General features: G+C 37.1%; 1 protein-coding gene across 5 annotated transcripts in view; it reads left to right on the top strand.

Moving 5' to 3' along the window:
* FTO (FTO, alpha-ketoglutarate dependent dioxygenase) overlaps positions 1-24,689 on the top strand; it is a 232,702-nt gene that overhangs the window by 113,986 nt on the left and 94,027 nt on the right. The window contains exon 9 of one of the 5 annotated variants that reach the window (XR_002442136.1): positions 16,316-16,512. The exons of the other annotated variants lie outside the window; for them this stretch is intronic. The gene's annotated coding sequence lies outside the window, so the exon portion shown is untranslated. The remainder of the gene's footprint in view (positions 1-16,315; positions 16,513-24,689) is intronic. 5 annotated transcript variants of the gene reach the window in all.

Genomic DNA, 24,689 nt, shown 5'->3' with positions numbered 1-24,689 from the left:
CAAAGTGAAGTGTGAAGTCCAGATCACCTCAGGAGCAGACCCAGAGGCATTGCCCCTCCGAGGTCAGGTTCCTTCTAGACTTCGTTCTCTCCTCTCCTCCCATGGAAGTGGTAGGGGGAAAAAAAGGATAACTGCTGCTAACATATACCCTTAAGTGTAGTGTTGATGCTCCTCGTCATCTATGTCATTACCTCCTACACTGCAGGATGCCAGTTCCTTTACAAAGGTTATCCAACAGTTCACCACATCAATCCCTACTTTGTGGGCTGTTATGCACCACAACTGGGAAGTATCTGCTATAAAACAATTCTCACTGTTTTTTTTTTTTTATAAATTTGCCGAGGTGGAGGAGGGTGGGGACAGAGAAGTAGCCTGAGTACTTAATGTCTCATTCTGCTTTCTGAAGGGCTAATGAGACTGCTGAATAACTGAGAGTGCAGCGTTCGTTTATTTTGCATAATACTGTGTGAAAGTGTTCTGATCATCATCATAGTCTCTTCTTAGGTTGATTTTTACATCATCACAACCTCACTAAGCCTAAGAGAATTGCTTTTGATAAAAGTGCAAATGAGAAGAGAATCAGGATGCAATATATGTTCTTTTTGACTTATACTTTGGAATACATAATGGTCATTAACAAACTAATTCTCTTTGAAAAATAAGAACTCTTTTTTTTGTGTGTGTGCAATTGAATAAGAAAACCTTTCTCAGAATGAACTGCCTTTGTTTCACGGCTCTTGGCCAAATTTAATAGAAAAAATGTCTATTTGGAAACCAATTGAACGACATACATAACTCCAAAAGTAATACCTCCTGTTTCTTTCCATAAAAACTACAACATGTCAATATGTAAAAAGAGCACAATAACACTATTTGATATAACAGATTCTCAGCTAAAAAACACTTTTTTTTTTCAACACAGTTACCACCATTAGCTGCACATTTTCACCAGTGATGAACAAGAGCCTGCATGCCACTTCTGCACCAGCAGCAGTGACCCAGTGTTCCATAGCTGCTGCAAATATGAGAGTGTCATTGCTAGGAAAATGTTGCCTGCACAGTCCAGCACCTCACTGTGCTCATGTACGCATTTTGGTCTCCATAAACTTTCAGTAAGTGTCGATGAATGTCAGTGGGTGCCATTTTTTCTGCATGGAGGAATTCAGTGACACACCTTTGCTTCATCTGCACTTCCATGTCAGATGCCGTTCTGTCAGACTGCCCCTCTGCTGCCATCTGTCATATGGCAACAAAATGTACTGGAATATCGGTGGGAAGGTTCCCCTCCACTGTTGTACCACCAACATCCACCTCTGACATTGTGGGCCAACATAATTAAATAGGATGCATTACTTTCAGAGCAGTGTCATAATATTGTGATTTTTTTTCTTCTAGGAAGAAAGAATACAGTAGCTGTAAAGTAATAGGAGACAGGGTAACTTAAGAATTGGATTCAGGCCACTCAGTTGTCATAGACAAATGTTTTTTAAAAATGGTTGTTTCTTGCTTAACATGACTCAGTGTGGCCTTATGTATTTTTAAGGCAAGGAGAAAAATGATTTTCAAAATAGCCTCAATATTTCATAGTCCTTAGACTCCAAAATGTTTGATTTTTTTTTCAGGGTTGCAGATTCTTCTATACGAAACACACAGAATTCAGTCATTTTTTTGTTCTTGAAATTAATTTAAAAACTCAAATGTTTACCAATTTAAGTGAGCTATAAGCCAAATGAATTTATAGGAATAAAATCTTTTTGTTTCTAAATTCAATGTAAATATTGAAAGGGTTAGAATCAATGATGGCCTGCAGACATAAGTGCTGAAGCTCGGTGCTTCAAAATTTATGAAGAAAAGAAATCATAATTTTTAATTGTTCTTAATAGCAAAAAAGATAAACTGAGTTTTCTGCTTGGTTGGGGCCTTCTGGTGGTCTCCTTGCTGTCCGTGTGTAAGAGCCCTTTTATAATTTGCCTCGGGTGAGAAGCTGAAAGCTTTCTGAGTAGGATTGCTCGGAGTACCACAGTGCTATGCAATTTGAATTGTGCAATTAAAGTCACCAGATCAAGAAACAAAATCTTGATGTGCGTTTGCCTCCCGGCTTAACAAAGGTATTGAACAAGATAATTTCGAGAATGTATGTTGCTTCCTTTAACAGAGTTTAGATTGCAACAAAGTAAGCAGAATTACTCCAGTTTATATTTGAACCTGTTGGAAGCAAACTACTTTAGGTCCACGTCTGCTCAGCAGCTATCTTTATGAAATACAGAACTTTCTGCCTAATTAAAACATAGAAGCACATACATTAGCCCACTCACACTATTGCTAATTTTGAAAAGTACTAATAGACTTTTTCTGCACACTCTAATTGCAAAGGGATATGGAAAATACAAATGCAACAAATCTTTTTTCCTTCTACTTTTGCTAATTTTTATCTTAAAAAAAAGGAACGGTAAGAAAACAAAATACTGTTAAATATGGAAAGAAAAAACATCTCATTTCTGTTTGTGTGCAATTTTTAAAATGTGGTAGTTAACAGGTGTAATTGATTATGAATACGAAAGAAGAATTTCGCCTCCTCACTTTTCGTTTAAGGCTTTGTGCTTTATTTAGGCATATTACTTTACGCACACGCACACACACGTACCACTACAAGATTTATTGGCGTCTGTATGAAAAAAATGAAAGGATTTTCATGTTTTGTAAGAAACTTAATACACTCTCGCAGATGGCCCGGCTCAGGTGTGATTTTAATTATGAGATAAAACAAAGCCCAACACAGTAGGAAGTAGTCTTAATAAACGACCTGAAGCTTTTGTCTTCATGTGTCAAAAAGCCTTCTTATTGCACGATGAAATATTATTTTTATATTTTTATTACTATTTTTTAAAATGTTTGGGAAAAAATACAAGGGCTTCCAAAGCTCATTTGAATTATTTTGGTCAAGTAAAAAATAAGAATATTTTGTGAATTTCTCATTTCTTCTCAATAAGTTTAGGCTTTTGCATGAGAATGATAGGAAAAAAAATGCGTTAACAATGAAACATGCATGGACACAAATTCCGTTTAATTGGTTTACGAATAAAACCTCTTATTACATGTTGTCCTTGCTTGTTGATGAAGCACGTTGCTTAATCATAACAAAAACTGAGGGGGGGGGGTTGAGCACTGATTTCTGATTTTGTATCGTCAGAAATTAAAAATAATTTAAACCCTACTTTGGTATTCAGCCTTCATTATTAAAATAAAAATAGTACGATCCATTTGTTAAATAATACTGATATATTGCAATAATATTGTATTGTTTTTCCCTTAGTGGGGAATTATGAGGACTGCATGTTAGGACCTCAGTGTCCTGACATACTTAATTATCCATAGATAATGGTTTTCGGCAGTAGCTGTTCTGAGCTTCGCAACCTCACTGTTAAGGGCTTAATAAATATTTGCAGACTCAGGTGCAGAGCACCTATGTACTACAGAAACAAACAGCTGGGGTTGCTCTCAGGTGCTATATATCACATACAGTGCCTCATTTGTTGTAGAAAGCCTAATGGCACAAATGGCAAGCTTTGTCCTATGGTGGATGGTGCTAATATGCCTACTGCAGGCACGCTAACTACTCTTTCATGAGTCCTTTCATTGTCTTTTCTACAAAAATGTCTTGGAAAGCTGCAACTCTTGGGGCTTCTTGATTGTATATTGTGTGTTGATGGAATGATTAAAAACTTTGTTTTAGAGCTCATGGCTTCTGGAACGTGACTGGCAGGCTTCTAGGCTTGGCTTTGTCAGCTGCAGATACATGATGGAAAGGCTTTAGCAATTAATAATGCTTTTCATTAATGATTTCATAAGCTAAGCATATTATGTGTTATAGTGCTGTGTTTTTAGTATAGAAACCTCTTGTCATGGAAAAACTGTGTGCTATTGATATTTAAATATGTTGGGATAAGCAGCCTCTTATCTGCACTGGCGCTTGTAATCTTGTTTAAACTTCTGAATGCACTTAGTTTTTGATATGGAGCTGCATTACGCTCTGATTTAGTTGGTGATATGTGTTGACTTTGAATGCTACTAGATGTATAAACTTGAAGAAATCAGTCATCCCAGTTGGAAAATAAGAATAATATTCCATCACGTTATGTAATAATAGAGTAACTTAGTTTAGAAAGTACATTTCATAAATAAAAACTGTAATTGCTAATGACTGTAATGTTTGATTGTCTGATGTCATGCAAGTACTAATACTTGAAATGTTACTCCATAAACTGTTTGTTATTCAGTCCAAGAAAAAATATTTCACTTCTTCATATGTTTCTCCATAGATCTCAATGCTTTCAACAAAGGCCTAAAGAGGAAATATATTTCTTCCTGCAGTTTCCCACCCTCCCCATTGCCCTGCTGTCCTTAGTCTTAATCCCTTTTTATTTCTGGATTCTAAGGATTACGCTGTGTTAATGTATCTCTCTTCTAGTCATGTACATGAAGTTATAATAGAAGTGATAATCTAGAATTAATGAGTAATTATATCTTTTAGCTATTTATCATGCATTGGGTGTGGGAACATTAGAAGAACAGTGGAGGGTTCATACTTCGTTACTTCTGAAGTTAGGATTAGGATGTTGCTTATCAAGATAACAGTGGCTTTAGTATAAATGTAGAGGAAAGAGTATTTGTTCAGATTTGTCACCCTGCACGTGATAGATTGTCTTTCTACTTGCTAACACAGCTCTGCTGATGGGCTCATGTGGCTGGCTGTGCTGGTGGCTGGTGTGTCCTCGTGGCCAGGTAGACAGGCCATGCAGGTGTCATTAAGGTCAGATAAAATCCAGAGTAGCCAAAGGGTGCTGGTTTTACGTGTAGTACACTGGCAGTCTGTAGTGATATTTCCCCATCAAACAGAAGGCACAGAGCTTGCTTCCCCTTAGTTTTTAATGTTACAAGCTTGAAAGTCACTCAAGTAACACACATGTGACTTCTAGGATTAAAATTCAGCTTTAGATTAATTGCAGTTGTATTCATTTTAAATTGAGTGCACTTCAGGATTCTGCTGGTAACCTACGTCCTTTTGAGTCATTAACAAAATGTAACTGATCTTCATCTGTTTTTTTTAATCTTCAATGTAATCAAGGCAAGAAGCTTTTGGCTCAGAAAAGTAAATGTTTTCAATTGTTTGTTGTCAGATCCCGCAATTTTCTCTACAGCAGGCTTAGAAGAAACAGAAAACTGATATACTGAACCACTGGAATTGCAGTCTTGTAATTTAGAAATATCCATTTTATCCCTTATAATTTCTTCACTAAGATTCTTCTGTCTGAATCTGATATAGGTAGGAGCCAAGACAAACAGAAAAGTACTTAGAATCATCCAGACCAGTTTGGATTCCATGAGAATGTAAAGCCAAAGAGTTCTTGGCTTTGTTTCATGCATCTTACAAGGATCAGAAGTGCATTTAAGTTGTAATATTCACTGTAGCTATGTGCTTCTATAACATCTGCAAGCTTTTATTTTCAACAACATTATAAAGATGTGAAAATAAGTAGGCAGTAAATTCTCTTAATTTGCCAGCTAAAGAGCTTGGTGGAAGAACTTTTAACTCTCCAGAGGTAGCGCATACAATAAACTTTCTCCAGTCCTTCTCAGCAGGAGCTAGATAACCACTATACCAGCAGCACCATAAACTTGCCTGTGTAAGGGGAAGTGTGGGTGCTCGTCTGCTCTGCGCGGGGCATTGCCCTTACAGGACTGACAAGTGTTAGGAGCTGTGATCCCTTTAAATGCTTCTGAATACACAGCTAACTTGCTACGGTTGCAAAGAGAAAGTGCTGCAACAGATAGTATTTGCAGGAGTAAGCCGTAATTTTGCTTTTGTAATTGATTTGTGTACTTGTTCTAGAGATATTTGCCAAATAGCTTCAAAAGCTAATAGTGAATGTTCCCGTTACTTAGCAAAAAACCATTGAAAATACATTTTATTCTATGAACAAGAGTCTTGTTCATAGAATTATAAAGAGTATTGAAATAAGCTCCTTGTCTCATTTTTGTATGCTCTTTCTAGACCAACCTATTCAAGGTGCAGGCACACACCTGACTGCCCTGTGTGTACTGAATGGATACACGAGTCCTTTTAGGGAGCAATTTCACAATGTTGTTTAGAATTTGTTTCAGAGTGCAGAGCAATGTTTTTGACGTTTTTTTTAGTGTATCCTAGACTAATTCTATGTTAGATGGCACTTTGGAATTCCTGGATACAATTGCTAGGTAATATATTTAACAATTAAAAAGGAAAAACATTCACGTTTGCAAAATACACATTGAGAAAGCAGTATGGCAAAAGCATTGTAATAGAGTTCTATGCAGCTGGGAGTTGGAGCTTTAATGATCATTGTTATCTGTTGGTGAATACCTTTCAAGTAGAGGTATGCAATGAATAGAAAAATGCCATGATAAATTGTGGATAGAGAACGCGTCCCTCACCACGGTGCGTATATGAGGATGGGACCCTTCAGGTGCGTAATTAGTTCTGAATCAAAGCAGATGAAATAATAATCAGTAACATCTAGTTTAAATGCATGTCACAAAAATACACATTTCATATTTTTATCTGTCAGACTGTAGTACGCACTTCTTTGTGCAGTCGATTAGTATCTAGTTTTCTGCGTCTCATAACGTTTGCTATGAATTTCAATTCCCAAGAGATAAATGCAGTCCAAAGACACAAGTACTACTGACATCCAGGATTTAAAATATCCACAGAAGTCCATTGTCATCCATAGTAATGACAGATTGGGAGGAAGTCTTTGCCTCAATTGAAATGTACTTTGTGTGGAGGAACTCACGAATAGGCTTTGAAATAGCTTAAAAACGCATAATTTTTGGAGAAGACCACTAATGCCACTTATTAAAGCAGTCAACATAAAATGCGTGTTTCTGGAGCAGGATACACTTAACATTTGGATTTGCAGACCAACAAAGCCTGAAGTTTTCACAACGTCACATGCCTAAAGACTTAGCTTTTTAAAATGTTCACTGGCATGCGTGCTGCAGTCCTGTATTTAAAGATAGGATCACCCATGAAACTATTCTGAGTTAGGATTTGGTTGTTTGTTCCCAGTTTAAGGTTACCTTTAAAAAAAAATTGAGTCATCAATAAACAGATTAATGGACTATAGCAAATAATTACATTCTAGATAGCTCGATTTGTAAATGTTCATGCAAATCTCTCCAAACGTTAAAAAAAATATATAGTTTTGAAAGAGTATGGATACTGTCTCATTAGCTTAGAGCATTCTAATTTTGCATAGAATTAGTCCAATGGTTTATAAACTAAAGAATTAATAAAGTACTTTTCAGTTACTGTACACATTTTACACTGGGGCTAGATAACCTTAAGACGACCTTTCCACATCTGGGGTCAAGCACCAGTAAAAGTTGTCTTATGCTTAGACTTCATCTGGGCTGGCATTTCTGACAGACGTGCAAACAGATGCAAGCATTGTTGCTAATGACAGGTGATTATAAGTGGCGTGAGTGCCAAGGTAATTAAACCATGCCTTGACAGGAACATTTGGTGATATGGTATTTCAGCATTAGAAAAATTGTTGCAACACATTTTTCCCTGCTAGGCTGTAGACCTGAATATCATTCATTTTGATTCTTTGGCCACAATACTTCAGATCTGGAGTTTTACTCACTGCTTGAAGTATAGAAGTATTCACTGTACGAAAATGGGCAAAACCAGCTGGCTGAATAGAGCTGGTACATGCTAGAAGGGTTTTGAAGCTTGGATTTGAAGCATCTGGTTCTCAGAAGCCTTTTAGCATATAAATACAGTATAAAAATCCAGCACGGAAGGATTGGAGGTGTGTTATCTTACTTCGTGACAAGATAACGGCTACTGTGCCAGATTTATGAATGGCTGAATTATTGTGCTATTCTTTGTTATATATTTCTTTTTGGACGTCTTAACTGCTTTTATGGCTGCAAATCTTAGTTTCTAAATCTAGTTAAGGTTTTGTGTGCGAATGTACTTTACAATGAAATAAAGATTATTTTCAGAATAGAAGTAAGGGTCGCTTTAGAAATGATGTATTTTACTTGATATTAGAACTCTTACAGACTTAAAGCAGTGTATTTTCAGATCATGGAGCAATTTCATAGTTTAAGATGACGTATTCCTTATTCAGTTGTGTGGCTTTTTTTTGCTGAGAGCAAATAATGATAAAGTTCCTTATTTATCCTGGAGTTCCTAGAAACTCCTTATTTAAAATGAGTCATTCACATATTGCACAAGAACTATGGAAAAAATTGGTTCAATTCTATAAATGAATCTAGACTGATTTCATAAAATGTGGAATGTCTAGTTGAAGGATATTTTCCATTATTCTGTGCGAAATTCTTTAAGATTGTGGGATGGAGGTCCACACTACTGGTGTACCTTTGATATTGTCCTCAGCTTTGAAGCTGTGGTGTTTAATATAATTAATCTCAGCTAAATTTCAGCAGTTTTGGGAGAAGTTCTGCGTATTGGTCAGTTAGGGCATTCAGGATAGGAAAAAATTGTTTCTCTCCTCCCATTGGTCTGAGTATGGCTAAAGCAGCATAGGAAGCTGCTGCAAGTAGGAGATTGTGTGTAGTATAATCATAGTACTTGGACTGAGTACCTAGCAAAGCGTCTTGGGAATCTAGTAACTCTTTTCATTTTAATCTGGAACTTAAAAATTAAATTTAAAATATGGTGAAATCAAATCAATTTTCAGATTCTTTACTTGAAGGGAGTTAAACATTAGATACCTTGCTTCCATATTATTTAGAAAAGAAGGAAGAACAGAGTTAAATCCATCAAGATCACAGTTAAATTTTTACCACCCTTTGTTGCTTTTTCCCCCATCTCCACGTCCAAGTGCCCCAGACTTCCATCCAGTCTTTCTTCTAAAGACCATGCTAACACAAATTTAATGTGCAGTTCATACATTTGTAGAATTTCAAGCCTTGAGACTCTGGAGAGATTCTGGCCAAAACTTGCATGGACTGAGGAAGAAGTGAATTGGATGGAGTCAAGTGTGGTGGCAGTAATGGTGTGCCTGCCGAATACAGCAGAGATGACCTAACAAACCGTAGAAATATCTCTGAAAAAACTGAATTAAGGGATCACTTGTAAAGATGATAAAGCTGAAGAGTGGGAAAATAACTTTGGCATCTTTCCACATAAAATTTCGACATAGAGGAGCATTTCAGAAGCATTAAAAAGCTGGGGTGCTTTCCCTTGTCTTCAGCCTAGGATGTGCAAAATATGATGCCTTCTTTCTGTTTGTATCTTATAGCTAAAGGAACTGTAGGAGAGGGAAAAGGATCTGGATTGCTATAGGTAAAGGAAGTGTAACGCATAGAAGCAATATTAGTGTCGTATTTGTGTCCATTACTGTGTGTGTGTGTTAATACACATAATACTCTATATAACCTTTTCTGTAAGGGTTTTAATGTTACGTGCAAGTAGCCTTGCAGCTGCCAGTTTGTTTTATTTCTGATGTTGCCTGCTAGTTCCTGAAGCAGATATAAACTATGGATTTTTTTTTGATCTTCCATTTGCTAGGCTTTCCTTATATCATGGCTACAGTCACAATGTCAGCACATAAAATGTTAAACATCGCTGGTCTGAAAGAAGCTTCTATTGTCTTCTACTTTTGGTGCCTGGGGATTCTTTGCAGTCTTGCAGTGGTGGTTCTGTCAGCGTAATATGTCATGAAGCATTTCTCAGTAATGACAGACATTGAATATGAGTGACAGGAACTCTGACCGAGTGAAATGGGTTCAATTACCAGAGATGTAGGGTTACCTGAGATAAAACCAAATGGTCCAATTGTACTCGGGTTTGACCCTTTGACACCCAGCTACCCGGCAGCAAAGACAAATGGCTGATTAACCATCCCCTAACTCTCCTTTTCTGTGATAAACTTGTTTGGATTTCCTTGTCTGAATAAAAATCTAAGTGTGGCATGTTTCTAAAAGGAAATATGATAGGAAAACAATGGGTACTGGTGCTAGTCATTTTCTTCCCTTACTGACACAAAACAGAAAGCTGTCATTCTATCTTGGAATGTATCTAGGACATAGTGTCCAGAAATCAATACAAGATAAATGATTGCTCTCTTAACCTCACCTTTCTTCTGCTGCCGCGGTTACGTTGCTCCTGTTCACCTGTAGCCAACCTGACGCCAGAATAAATGAGAGAACCTGCCGTGAAAAGTATCTTCTTGGGGGTTTTGTATGGAGGGTTTTTGTGGGTTGGTTTTTTGGTTGGTTCTTTGTTTTTTGGTGTGGGTTGTTTTTTTTGGTTTTTTTTGTTGGTGGTCGTTTTGTTTTTTTTTCTATTTGGTGGGAGTGCATGCGGGGGGTTGCTAGTCAGCACTGAGTGCCGTTTTACACTTGTTCTAGTCCAGTGCCTACAGCTCCCAGATAGAGTTATAGCAAGCTCCCTAATTAAACTGTCGCTGTCTGCCCTCACTTGACTGCCTTTACAAAGTCATTTAACTAACAGACATTCCTGACTATTAAAGCTAGGAGCAGCGTGTCTCCAGTGCTGGAGATAAAATGAATGAAATTTGTTAATCTCCACTGACACTTGATCCTAGATGTTGAACTAACACTGTTGCACCTGAACTTTTTCTTTATTGTAATTACTTCTCATGTTATTATTTCATAAAATAAATTGGAGGAAAATTTCAACAGGTATTAAATTATTTGAGTTGATTTATGGATGCTGAGTGAATATGGCATTCATCTCATGCATTCTTCAGAAGCACCTTTCAGTGGATGTTCAGAGCTGGATTCAAGGATTGTGCTAATAGAATACTATAGTAGGTTGATGCATTTCCTTCATTGTCGAGGAAAGGCATTTCTAAATCCTAGACTTTTTATTAAGGAAGAAAAAATTTACCTTTGTGATTTTATCCACTGCTAACTTAAACAAATAATTTGAGTGAAAATCGAATACATTTTAAAATAACACATTAAAACAATTGTATGCCAATAGTAAAATTAGTCAAAACTACAGAGCAAAATGCAGCTTTTTTGAAGGAATAAACATCAAAAAGAAAAAAAGGACTTTTATTCTACTTTGTATCTCCTGTATTTGTTCTAAGTTCTTTTTCTCTGATTCATAGATTCATGGAGTTTAAGGCCAGAAGGGGCTATTATATCATCTAGTTTGACCTCCTGTATATCATAAGACATTACATTTCACTTGACTATCCCTATATTTAGTCCAGTGATTTGTCTTTGGCTTTAAATTCATCTTTTAAAATTGTGTCTATTGGTTTGAGGACAATGGAGAATTTACCAAATCTCTTGAATGTAATTGTTAATCCTCCTCCCAGTTTAAAAGTCCTAATTTCTGTCTAAAATCATGGAATCATTTATGTTGGAAAATACATCTAAGGTCAAGCATTTGAATGCTTGTCTTCAACCATCTTTCAAACTTTAATCCTATCCATAATTTTCTCAGCTAGATTACAAAAGCAGCATTTGTGTCCCGTGTTTTCTCTCAATAGAAGTACACTGGTCGCTCCAAAAGTAGTGCCTTTATTTAGACAGAAACTGCAACAGATACAAAGAGCACAATAACAATATTTGATGGAGCAAATTCTCAGCTCTAAAGCACTCTTTTTCAACATAGTCTCCACCACTAGCTCTGGGTTTTTGCCAATGAGGAACAAAAGCCTGATTGTAGTAATCAGTGCAGTCACATCATGTATCTGTGTAGTTATATTGGTTTAGAAAATTATTCATTGCTTTTCTGTTCACAAATATTATCTTTACAACATATAAATAGAGTTCTAGGGAACTTCTGCTGATCGTTAGGTGTTATCAGTCCTCTGTTTTTAGAGTTTGTCCTTTACAACTAATAGTTGGCAACAAAAATGTTTTCTGATTTCTTCTTGAAGTAAGATTTTGGTCAGATGGGATTGGGTTTCTTGAAATAGGATTACTCGTGACCTTTCTGCTCATCCCAGAATGAGCTTGGATATGGCTCTTTATGTTGTTATACTTTTACAAGAGATTAATACTGAACTTCAGACTGACTCAGCAAAAACGTACGTGCCTATCTGCACAATAGTCTCTTGTCAAAATAGTCTCTTAATTGCTCACGTCTTCTAATGTCTATGAATTTACAACCCCAGTGCAACTTTTGTGTAGTCATTGTCCCCAGTGGAGTAGCCGTCTTACAGATGAATGAAAACGTGATATGGAGCTGCAAAAGTATAAGCCCACTAAGTTTAGTTGCATGTAGCCAGAAAGTTGTAATGTCCATTTGAGGAAATGTAGTCTGCATTTGTTTTATCCACTTTGTGTGAAGTATGCCCTGTGCTGTGTAGAATTTACTGTTTTAAGCAGACAATCTTGAAGTAAAGCGAAAGTGCAGTTAACTAATATAGGTAGGGCTTTAGTAGGAATTCTATTTTCAATTTTTGTGTTATTTTGAAAAAATTATATTCTTATAAAAATTAACAAGGCTTACAGAATTCTATGAAAATTGCATCACTTTGCAGATATGGTTAATGTAGTTGATTCACATCCCTAAAGTGGACGTGAACATATGTTATATTAGCAGTTATATATATTAGCAGTGTAAAGGAGCTGATAGTCACAGTTTATTCATCATCCATAGAGCAACTCAGTTGATGTAAAACACCTTAAACTGATTATCATTATTCTGTTTTAGGAGCAAAATGTATTCTTATTTACGTGTTAATGTATTTTTATTAGTGCAACTTTCTAGCGTCACCACAACCTGAGGGTATGCAGGACCCTCTTGCCTTTAACAACATCGAGCACTTTTCTCCATTAAGTACACCACTTATTCAATAGGCAGACATGGAGCTTTAGTCGGTTTGGTCAGCTGAGGGTGCCACTGGTGACACCCACCCTTCTGAGAAGGATGCCTGTTCTTGTCGAGTCAGCCAGGAACAATGTATTGCCAGAATCCAAGGGAGACAGTTCTTTTGCCTGTGAGTTCATGCCAACAGTAGCATTTCAGAAAAAAATCCAATGATAACTTTCAGTGTTTCCTCAATGTAGTCATTGATCTTCACCCAAGAAACCCTCAACACAAAATATTCTTGCAGTGAAACTATCTCTCGTGAAGTACACTTCTGATGAGTCCTACTTGCTGTAAACATTTGTATTCAGTCTTTCAGAACCACCTTCAGGGCACCAATTCTGTGCTGTAATTGCTGATGTGGTGAGGGGGCCTTCAGGGGATTTCATTAAGCCCTGAAGACATTCATCAGCAGATCCAGGAGCATTTTGTGCACATGCATTTACCTGAAGATTCTTCTAGTGTAGTCCCTATCCTAGCATAAGAGAAACTCTAAGTTAGAAATAGCAGTGCTTTTGTCCTAGCCTGCATAAGTAGCATTTTGATGTCACCTTTAATCGCGGAATAAGCCTTCTTCCAGTCTTGGCTTTAGTCGTGTTACTGCCTTAGGTTTTGCACGTGGTAAATGCCAGCACTTAGCAACAACTATATGTGAGAATTAATAAACGTCAGTAATATTTGCACATATAAAGCTTGACAATCATTCTATGATTTTACAGCTCTACAAAGAATTGGATGCTAACTGGTCTCTTAGTAGGCAGGTTGCATCCTATTTTATAGGTTTCAGGGCTGAAGATTAAAATGTAAGCATAAGGCTTAGGTCTGTGCTGAAACACAATGCAGTGCAGCCAAGCTATCAAGTGCAGACTTCTGAATTCAGCCTTTGAGATGCTGGTGAAAATAGTCTTTAATTTTTAAGGATTTTCCTACATTGTTTTATATTAAAAAGTAGTAAATGTAATCCTTGGCTTAAATGTGATGTACTCTGACTGCTGCAATTGATTTTTATAACTCTTATACAAAGTGCTGGAAAGGAAAGAAAATCAGAATTGAAGCTGTCTGCAAGTTATTATATTTGGGTTCTGTCCTGTAAACTTATATCAATAAAGTTGACTAATCTGACTATTTTTAAGAGATACTTTTTCTCTTATTCATAAAGCATTAAGATTTATTGTTTGTGGCATACCCTTGCTGTTTGAAGTGGTATGCAGCCAGTTTTTGCAGCCTTAATTTTGTTCCCACTGAAGTCAGCAGCAAAAATTCTTTGGCTTTTGGGGAAGTAGATGGTCCATCATGTAAAAGTTAAACATGGCAAAGAAAGAATACGACTGAGGGAGTATTAATCTGCTGGTGTGGATATCTATTTTGATGTAAGTGTCCTTTTTATGTAAGTATCATACCAAGCTAGTTCATCAAATGTACGTTGTAGAAGGATGCAAATCTTAAATGTGACTAGTAGGTAGAACTACTTAGCTTTATGAAGAAATAAGATACTTTGGGGATTCGGAGTAACCCAAAATATGTTTTTACTTCTAGTAAGCTATTCTGAAAATATGTTAACTAAAATAATGCAGAGCTAATATTTCTAGGATATATTTGCACGTCATTAACTTTTGTGATAGTATGAAGTCCACTAGTGGAAGCTAATTGATACAATTTTTGTATTAATATTCTTAGAGTCATTGGAAAATAACCTCTTCATATCCTTATCACTTATAGTAAGAGTGATACTTTATTGCAGAGATTCTATAGAAGCCAAGTAGCGTAAGCAAAATGATGTGCTTTATCAGCAGCTCTGTAAGGTTGATTTCATTTTGTTAAGAGACTACAACTTTTTCTATCCTGTAAATGCTGTGTGTGTAGCCACCAGCCTTGGACAGGATGGGGGAGTACCTTCCCTCGCAGACGCTCTGGTCTGGTAGGTCTGCAAGCTGGAGCAGCTCTCAGCAGGACTTCGTTCTGCGGGTATCCGTAAATGTGTGCAATTCTGCTAATTCTCATTTTAAAATAATTCTGTTGCTTTAAATCTGCAGTTCCCCGGTTTCATCTGTGCAAATAAAGCTCCTCCTGCAAACCAGCCAGGAAAACATATGATACCATTTGCGATTGCAGAATGCGGCGTGCTGTTCTCCTGTAATTATAATGGCCGGAGCAGTGTGGGGTTGGTTAGCCTTCCTTAGCAATCATTAATCTAGCGAGTCTCAGTTCCCGCGGCCCATCTTGGAGAACAGCAGTCCTTGGCGCGAGGCACCTTGGGCCGTGAGCTTGTTTGGAGCGAGGGCTGTTTGCTCCGTGCTGCTGCTCGCTGCTCCCCGAGGAGCTGCCAAGGCTTTTTCCTTGCCTTGATTGCTGCTTGCCCTCTGCCTCCCGCTCGAGCTTGTCCCTTTATTTCTCCTTGTTGTGAAAGTTTCTTTCTGTGTGACTGGGAGTCTGTTTAGCAGACCATATTGCAAGTGAAGGTGCATCGTTTGTTGCCTGGTTTTGGCAAGGCTGGGCAGTCAGCTGGGATGTAATTAAGGCTCTGAGAACAGGCTGTCTTCTCCACAGGAAGGGCATGTTAGATGTTGCTGGGATTTGGGGCTGTCAGTTTGGCCAAAGCTGGAAACTGAGAGCTAGGGACAGTGATCTTTTCTTTCATTTATAATCCCTTTATGTACAGTGTGTGCACTTGGCAAAGTTTACATATAACCTAGTGGCTGAAGCTTACAAGCCAATGCGGCTGAATTAGCATATGTTACATGTATATTTTAGTAATATTTTAAAGCAAGTGCAAATTTCCAAAGTGAATTATGCATGTATGACAGAAATAGGGTTGTGTTGCATTGGGTGTCAAATCCCACAACTTTTTGTCAAGACCATGGATTTTACATTAAAAAGGCAGAGAGACTAAACGAGGTAAAACAGTTTTAATTTTTAACAGTTTGGTCCAGCCCAAGGAACTGCTCTCTGACAGTTATAACTGACATTTGAATAATTGGATTAATTCAGAGAGGGGCAAATCCGGTATTGATGACTGAGCTTGTTCTATGTGTTTTTTAACTTAGGGATGGAGCTGAATGGTTTAATTATTTAAAGGGTGCATCATGCAATATAAAATACTGTGGTTTTGAAACTTTGGTCTAAATTGAAGGAGGAAAAATATTTGCATTACTTCATTCTTTACATTTAAAGGCTAAAGAAAAATGTGACGAATCTTATTGTTTTGTGCTTTTTAAGCCAATATAAAGAAACTGGGAGAGATGGAAATTACCCTTTGTGGCTCAAAGCGTCAGCAATGGAGACAAACACCGTTTAGTTGACTAGATTCTGGGCTTTTTTATGGACATGTAAACCCTCAGTAATAATCACATTACTTAGCAATTGCAGAATATTCAATTAATGCTACTGCATGAAGCGTGTCTTCCAGTTTTCCAAAACTACTACTAAACTCTTTTTTTTTTACAGTCTTGCTCTTTCCATGGGAAAATTAATACCTAAAGTAAATGTTTTTACTGTGCTGCAAAGCATGGCGAGGAAGGCTGGCTGCTCTCAGAGAACACCGTCTTGGTTGTAGCTGTTTACCCAGCAGAACATTGATGGCATTAACACTCAAGAAAGAAGTGCTGATGCAAAGCTTATGATATTAGCACCCCGGAAGTGAGGTATGAAACGTGCCTATGAAATGACATGTGCATAGAGAGATGCACGTATGATTTAAGACAAGCTCAAGCTCTTTGTAAAGAGTTATTTTTAAAGGATTTTATTAAGGTATTGAAATATTTTTATCTTGCAAAACAACCCAGCTGCATCTTTCCTAAGCACTTCTTTCTGCCATAGTGGATTTACATGTTACATCATCATCAATTCTGCAAACATAGTTTTGTTTTCAAAAATAAACTCTGTTGTGTATGATTCTGCCACGGTAGATGGGAAGGAAACATACTCCTTAAGCTAATTTTTTACATTGCAGTGCTGAGGAGTTTCTGTACATTCCTGAATGCTTTATCATTTGCTTTACAAACAAGGCAGTCCAGGTTTCTTGTATCCAGACTTGCACTCCTTTGGGAATTTTCAAAGCCTTTTAAAATTATGGGGGTTTTGGTGGTGGTGGGTTTTTTTGTGGGTTTTTTTTTTTTTTGTGGGTTTTTTTTTTTTTTTTCTGGGGCAGTCTAAGTAAGTCCCAGGAGTGAAGTTGCCATCTGTCCTCTATATTAAAAGAATCTTCTATATTATATACCTGATGGCCTTGTCCCAGAGACAAATGTTGATAATTAAAAGGACAGCATTTGTCTTTTATTCTAAACAAAAATTCATTCTTATGAACAGTTACAAAGCATGTGAGCAATTTTAGGTTATTTAAACTCATATTTCTAGCCAATGTGTCACTTTGGAGTTTCTCTTTCATTCCAGAGTTTTGATGAATATTGTCAAATATATGGAATAGTATAATAATCTAAGCATGTACATGTATGGTTTAAGGAAGGCTGAACAACTCCTGTAGAACAGCAGATAAATTATGATTAGAGAGAAGACTTTCTTATGGTAGGGAGTAGGGAATGCAGAGGGTTGAGAATGGGAGATGCTGAGGAGAACACCTATTTGGGGATTGTTTCCTCCAAAAAAATTCCAAGTTAGAGACTCCACCTTCCCATTCAGGAAAGCAACCTATTTCATTGTACAAACTTCCTTCCCAATATGCATTTGCACAGGAACAATTCTGCATCTTTACATATCAGCTGCAGCTCATTAGTGCCCTTCGTTGCTCCCAGTGGTCCCTTCGTTCAGTGAATATCATAGTGCATGTGCATTCAGAATACAAAGTACCTATGTTCTGAACATCGTATTTCCGCAAGTCAAGAGTGGTAATTTGTAAGTAGCATCCATGTTCGTGTCTTCAACACTGTGTCAGTTTGGGGTTTTAATACACTAATGTAAAGATGAACGTGTCTGTCAGAAGAGTGAAGAAAAAACAAGGGTGTCGATGTTGCTCTAGTAATCCCTTGTGCTGCTCTCCCCTCCCTTGGTAAGCAGCACCTTGCCAGCTCAGGCCAAGGATCTTTGTTGCTGTTTAGAACAGTGCTGGACAGCTGCAGGTACCAAAAGAAGAAAATGGTTATAAGAGATGCACGCAGTGATTCTCTCTCTGGATACTGATCTAGCTTCAGTGATTTGGGGCTAAAAGAGTTTCTGCTGCAAAGATGTTATCTTTGCATTTAATAGTCCTGCACAGATATTTTTCTTAGTAAAATTGTGCAATCATTTTTGACTTGCGTAGACTTTTAATATTTACAAAAGCTTCTGTATATTTAAAAAAAAAAATGCTATCTCCTTATCTCCTTTTACTCATATTTCTTATATTAGTAAATAGTGAAAAGTAATTCCCTCAGTAAGTTTATTTATTCAACTATGATTTTATAGAGTTCCATTGCATCCCCCTATTGAGGCAACTTTTCTCTGCTGAGCAGTGTTACTGTATTTAATCATTCTTCAGTAAAACTCATTCCATGTCTTTGATCGTGCTGTTTGCTCTTTATGCCTTTCTTAATTGCAGTGCATCTGCCTTGAGGAGAGGAACCCAAGCTGTAGTTCTTAGTGCTTCGGCATCTAGCTATGGACAAGCGTCACTGTGCTCATATAAATGAGTTCATTTTTCTTCCGAGGTTGAATTTTTCGTTCAGTGAAATGTAGGAATAGTTATAAATGATTTTGTTAATTATTATTTTCACAATCAAGTAGACGTCTAGCATCTTCAGACATAAAAGCGTATCTTCATTCAGTTGTGTGCATCATTACGCGCCTCAGTACAGAAAGGACATGGAGGTGCTGGAGCAGGTCCAAATAACGGCAACAAGGCTGGGGAAGGGCTTGGAGAATATGCCCTATGAGGAGAGACTAAAGGAACTGGGGCTGTTTACTCTGGGGAAGAGGAGACTGAGGGGAGACCTCATTGCTCTCTTCAAATACGTGAAAGGTGATTCCAATGAGAGCGGGGCTGGTCTCTTCTCAGTGGTGACAGGACAAGGGAAAATGGCCTCAAGTTGTGCCGGGGGAGGTTTAGGTTGGATATCAGGAAAAACTTTTTTACAGAAAGGGTTGTTAAGCACTGGAACAGGCTCCCCAGGGAGGTGGTTGAGTCACCTTTCCTGAATGTGTTTAAAAACCATTTGGATGTGGTGCTCGGGGACATGATTTAGAGGTGGGTTGTTAGAGCAGTATGGTTAGGTTGCAGTTGGACTTGATGATCTTGAAGGTCTTTTCCAACCTGAGCGATTCTATGATTCTATGATTAAATGTACAAGGTGGAACAGAAGTCAGATGAGAGTTTATTTACCCACTGCAAGGAAAAGAATGAAGATATTTATGACCTTGTTGCTAGGCAGAATTCTGGTGTTGTGGTATCAGTGCCCACGCGAAGGAACTTCAAGTGTCTGTTCTAAACTGAGATTGTATTCTGTCTGGAATACCTTGGATACAGAACACTTGTGAAGAAGTTAATTTCAGGAGCTGGGCTAATAAGGCTTCTCCTTACATATAGGCCTTTGAAGAAGTATATAGATCATCATATACAAAAAGCTTTTTTGCATACTGTGGCTATCTTTTCATTTTAGTGCCCGACTATAATAAAGACTGGAAAACTCAACTCCTGTGTGGCAGTTCACCGTCTTTCTGTCATCAAGACAGCCTAGTGCTAAGCTAGCAATTACAGAGTTTTAAAAGCTAAAGGTTTCCTTTCAGTGTGTTTTTTGTTGTTGTTTTTTTTTTAAATTATATACTAAAAATGTTAGTAGATTTTTATGGCAGTTTATTAACATTCATTGGTGTTTTATTTGCTCTGATGACATACTGGCCTTTTGGCTAAGATAGCATTCTTTTTGGGCTAAGATAATGTTCTTTTTGGTTTAATATCTGATACATCCTTCATGAGAGGATTTCATATTAAATGAATTCTATCATTGCCTTATGTAGTCAATTACTAAATTTTGAGTTAATAATTTTGTGAAAGTGTTTATATGGTGTGAATGTGATTATATGAAGACAACATATTGTACATGGTCTTTAATGGCATAATAAGAGTCAAATGTGTACCATATATACATGTAGCTATTCAAAGGGAAAGTGGTTGACGTGTTGTTTAAAAATCCATTATCCCTGTGCCACTTGGCAAAGAATGGATTCTACCACAAGTGCCAGCCTGCACCTTGTTCGTGGAGGTAAGGAAGAAGTAAGAAAGCTAACGCTGTAATTACAGGGGAATTTGCATGCACTGTGCAGCATAAGTCAAGGTGGGTGTTGGACAGAACACGGAGTCTTTAAAAGTTCTGTGAGATTTTTTAAGGCTTTAAAAGATTGATTATTTATTCATTTTTTTGTTAGACCAAATCTTTGGTCATTTGGGGAACCATATATGGAGGCTCGATATAGTCTGGTATGTGCCATTGAGTAGAAATGAGTGTGTGATTGCCATGGCTTTTAAACCCGAGTACTATTATCAGAAATGTTTTTACTTCAGAGTTGATCGGTTCATTATTCCTTCTCTAGGCTAAGAAGAGACAAAGAACTGCTTAAGTCTGTTTCATTTCTCCAGGTTAGGTACTCTCATTTGTTTGTGTGTGTGCCCTCTGGTGGCACAGCACAGCTATCAGCCCTGCCGGATGGCTGGCTCAGTGGTACCCTGTCACTGTTTTTCAAGTCTTGATAGTATCCTTGTTGGAACATTACAGGAGAAAAAGCAAGTGTCTTGATGCTGAGTTACTTTAGGATTGTTTGTATATCCATCTCGACCACCCATCCTTCAGTTCAGTAATGTCTGCGCTAATCGTTAGGAGCCTTTCTAGACCCCAAGTTTGAGACTGATTTTGAGTATTCGTCAATTTTGGAGTTTACCTGCTGGCTTCATGGGTGGAAAAAAATCAGTAATAAACTGGCATTTCTTTTTGCCTGAATTTGGTTTCTTCTCTAGCCACCTTCTCCTTCTCCTCTCTACTACTACAGGTGGGAAAGGCTTGAAAAAGCCACTAGTAATACTGACTCTTAGAAGGTGTCAGAATGAAGAGTACTTCCAGATTAGGTCTTAATGTTTGTGTGGATCTACCTGGAATTAAAAATTTTCAGATTATTTCCCTTCCAAGGTATTAAAAGTGTAGATGCAAAATAAGCCAACTGTGTATGGAAAGTAGAAAGAGGCCATGTGTAAAGTTTAATAATCACTGCAAAAAAAATACATTAATATATGTATGAATCTATTATGTATAAACAGAAAAATATCATTCAATAAAATGATGCCTGTGCATTCTAGAAGATATTTCTAACAGTTGTATAAAAATATTAACCCACATAGGGGAATACAACTGTAGGATACAGTATAACACACTTGATTATGGCTTTGGAGGTTTGTTTTCAAAGACTGCTGCTCACTAGCAGTTTTGGGAGTGGAGAGTTTGCCTCTGATGTTATGTGTACAAGAGGCATGTATTAGGCAGTGATAAGTGGCTTGCTTCAAATATCATTCTTCAGCTTCTTAAGAGCTGCTTGGTCTTCTGTTGATACCAAGTTGTTAGCGTATGTATGGTAACAGTACCTAATGATGAATGATCATCCAGAGTGCATAAAGAATTGTTAGTCCCTTTCTTCATCAAATCATCCTTTGCAGTCTTTTCTTTACACACGATGCATAACAGGATGGGAAGCTGCCTCTGATTATAGAGAACTTTATCAAAAACTGTTCCTTGATAGCTACTAATGCACTAAGTTTTGTTACCTTAACGTTTTCTGATCATTAATACTGATTACTGAAGGTGTCCTCCCTGTTAATAGGGGGCACATTTTAAATTTTAGATCATTAACATTTAAATAGATTTTAATTGTGCAATGTAGCAAAATTATGCAAGTAAAGATTCAGTTTCTTCACTTAATTTACGTTTATGCATTGAGATCTTTCTCTAAAGCTATTCTCGTAAAACTTTACGGGTCCCAGAAGGATCTCTAGTTTTTAATTCTGTTCATTTTGATCTTTTCTCTCCTTATTATACCTTTAAAATTGCTAGTCTTTTTTTCCACATAGTACTTAACAAAACATTTATTTTAATCTTTTGGGCAGAGGTTTGTTCCAACAGATTTATCTATAAAAAATAAAGTAAAATCTAAAGATGTGTGACTGCGTTCTTAATTTGTTTCCCAAGTTTGGGAATTGATCATCTTCTCCATTATACACATACGGGAAAAATAAGTAAGTGCCCAATAATGGAACAGACAAATCAAGCAAGGAAACAATATCTGGGAATACTGTTCCATCCTCACAAGTTTCAGACACCCAAATGCAAACAGGTGGAATTAGTTTGATATTTTATCTTATCCTCCACAGGAAAATTCGGAAAGATTGTGTTCTTATGTACTCCTTTATCTCAGTCTGGTGTTTTTCTGGAAACATATTATCTAGGGTGTAGCTACTTTATATATACATAGCATATGAATATGTAGGATAAGTTTCCAAAAATTCAGTAAGTTACTTAAACTGGTAAGTCAATACTGACTTGCTTGATATTAAGATAAAATTCAGTATCGAACGAGGACAAGAAAGATGGAAATGAAGGGAACATCTCTGACTATTATAAACAACAGGAAGAATATGTCTTAAAATATTAAATTTCACTAAAAGAAGAGAGTAAGTAATCAATCATTGAAGAGGAAGTTGAGATCTGAAATGGTTTTATTCATGTTGGTTTTTTTCCTCATGATAACAAACATCAGTGTTTTGAGAGGGCCTTGCCAATAAGGATTGAAAAGCTGCGAGAGAGAAAAGAGAAGGAAAAATGGAAAAGAAAGGGTGTGAGGGGTGAGGCTAGTTGTCAGTTGACACAAAATATGATCGAAAGGACTCACTACTGGAATATACTAAACATTAAGGAACAAAAGTGTATACATTTCTTGGGGGTAACCTGACTTGTGGTACAAAAAGCAGCTTGTGCCAGAAGATGTAGTGTTTTTCTTGGTAGTGATTTATCCTGTCAGACAGTATTGATTTTAATTGTGTAAAAGTTATCACAGAAAAAAAACAACAGCTTCAGTGTGATGCTGGTTACCAATTCATGGTTAACAGGCTTCTGGGTACAGCTGTTGGCTTCAGTGCTGGCAGCATTCAGAATTGAAGATATTGTTTGTGGGCAAGCGAAACTCATTTCAAAGTGTGGTGACTTGGTAATTGGAAGGGGATGTGGAAATCTTCTGTGGATCAATTTCTTTACTTTCTGATAGCAGTCTTCTATATGGAAAAAAAAATGAGCAAACAAAGCTACAGAGCTTTGAATTAATATGCATAGAGGAAATTGAGCTAAGCTAGAAAGGCATGAAAATTACCTCAAAGCTTAAAAACTGTAAGAATTCAAAACAAAGAATGTTTTCCCCACAGACATAGAGTATTTAAAAAAAAAAGTTTTTAGTTAGCATTTCAGCAAAACATTTGCATTTCCATGTTTATGATTCTACATCTGTCCATCACCAAATGCACACATGATTTTATGCCTTTGAGTCTGAGTTTATGACAAAAGACAATCTGATTTCCAAGGAGGAAGGTCTTTCATAATAGAGCATCGTGTTAGTCGTGGGCTTCTGCTAATGTGAAAATAAGAATATTTACTGCATAGGGACTGAGTTATACACATAAAATATCTATGAAGGAAATAAATATTTTAAAATGTGAGCAGTAAAGTTGTATTGGCACTTCAAAATAAGGTCAGAGGCTGGTTCGTCCTTTAGAAATGTCTGCATTCTAATGCATATGGACTGCATACACTGAACCTTTCAAGACAAAGTAGCTACTGTTACTTTATTCCAATAAAAAAAAACACTGGGTATTTTATTTCAACAGATCTTAAGATTTCTATAAATAGTAGTATAGAGTTCAGCATTATGAGAAAATGGAAGCTTTCAGAAAGATGATTTATTCTATCCAGACCACATGGAAAGGCACAGAATAACATCTGCCTGGCAAGTTATGTCATGTTTCTTTTAATGAAGACAATCTCTTTAAAATGAGCAAGAAAAAGCAGTGCTTCTGCAAGATAAATGTATCTTTTTTCTGGTTGAACAACATCTAATATAAAAATATGCAAGAGTGTACTTCGATCTGTATGTACTTAGCCTTAATGCACAAAAGGAAGAGATGTGCAGCATGATGTATTTAGAAGACATGAACTTCTCAGCAGCCTGCTATCATCAGCTAGGATTCCTGTTTGTTCCAGGTTGCATAAGGGAGGCTGAAAGATACCAAACCCTTGCTTCAATGTTCATGTGCCTTATATCAGTGATGTTCTGTGATCTATCATTTTAAGATAGGCTACTGAGAATAATAGGACTTTCCATTAGTCCTCTTTCCTGCTTGCTTGTTTACAATGGCAACAGGGAAAACTCAGGTCTCCTTCCTGACTTTGCATAATCCCCCATGTTGGTTTGTGCCTTAAGAGCAGTGTATGTTCTGGCTTCGACTTTCCCTTTGAAGATTATTGATTTTTATACATAATCAAAGTGTGTACTATGCATTAATTTTCAGTACATATTAAATCCCTGGTTGTGATGTCTGGTTGCATAAAAGCAAGAGAAGAGCAGGTCATTAACAAAACACAAAAGAAGGGGTATAGATTTTTGAGGGCTTTGGATGAGAATTTCACTTATGTCCAGTTGATGTATACTGAGTACCCGTAATTAAATGCTGAGCGATCTGAACTTCTGTTGACCTTGTTGGGAACTGAAGTTGTTTCAAGTGTGTCTCTTATCATTTAACCAACGCCCAGGTTTCTGCCGTAAATTACACATGGTTCATATAAGTGGGTAGGTGAAATAGTTT

Source organism: Numida meleagris, chromosome 10 (genome assembly GCF_002078875.1).
Source record: "Numida meleagris isolate 19003 breed g44 Domestic line chromosome 10, NumMel1.0, whole genome shotgun sequence".
NCBI lineage: Eukaryota > Metazoa > Chordata > Aves > Galliformes > Numididae > Numida > Numida meleagris.
The sequence above is the reverse complement of the archived record's forward strand: the minus strand, read 5'-3'. Positions and strand labels throughout refer to the sequence as shown.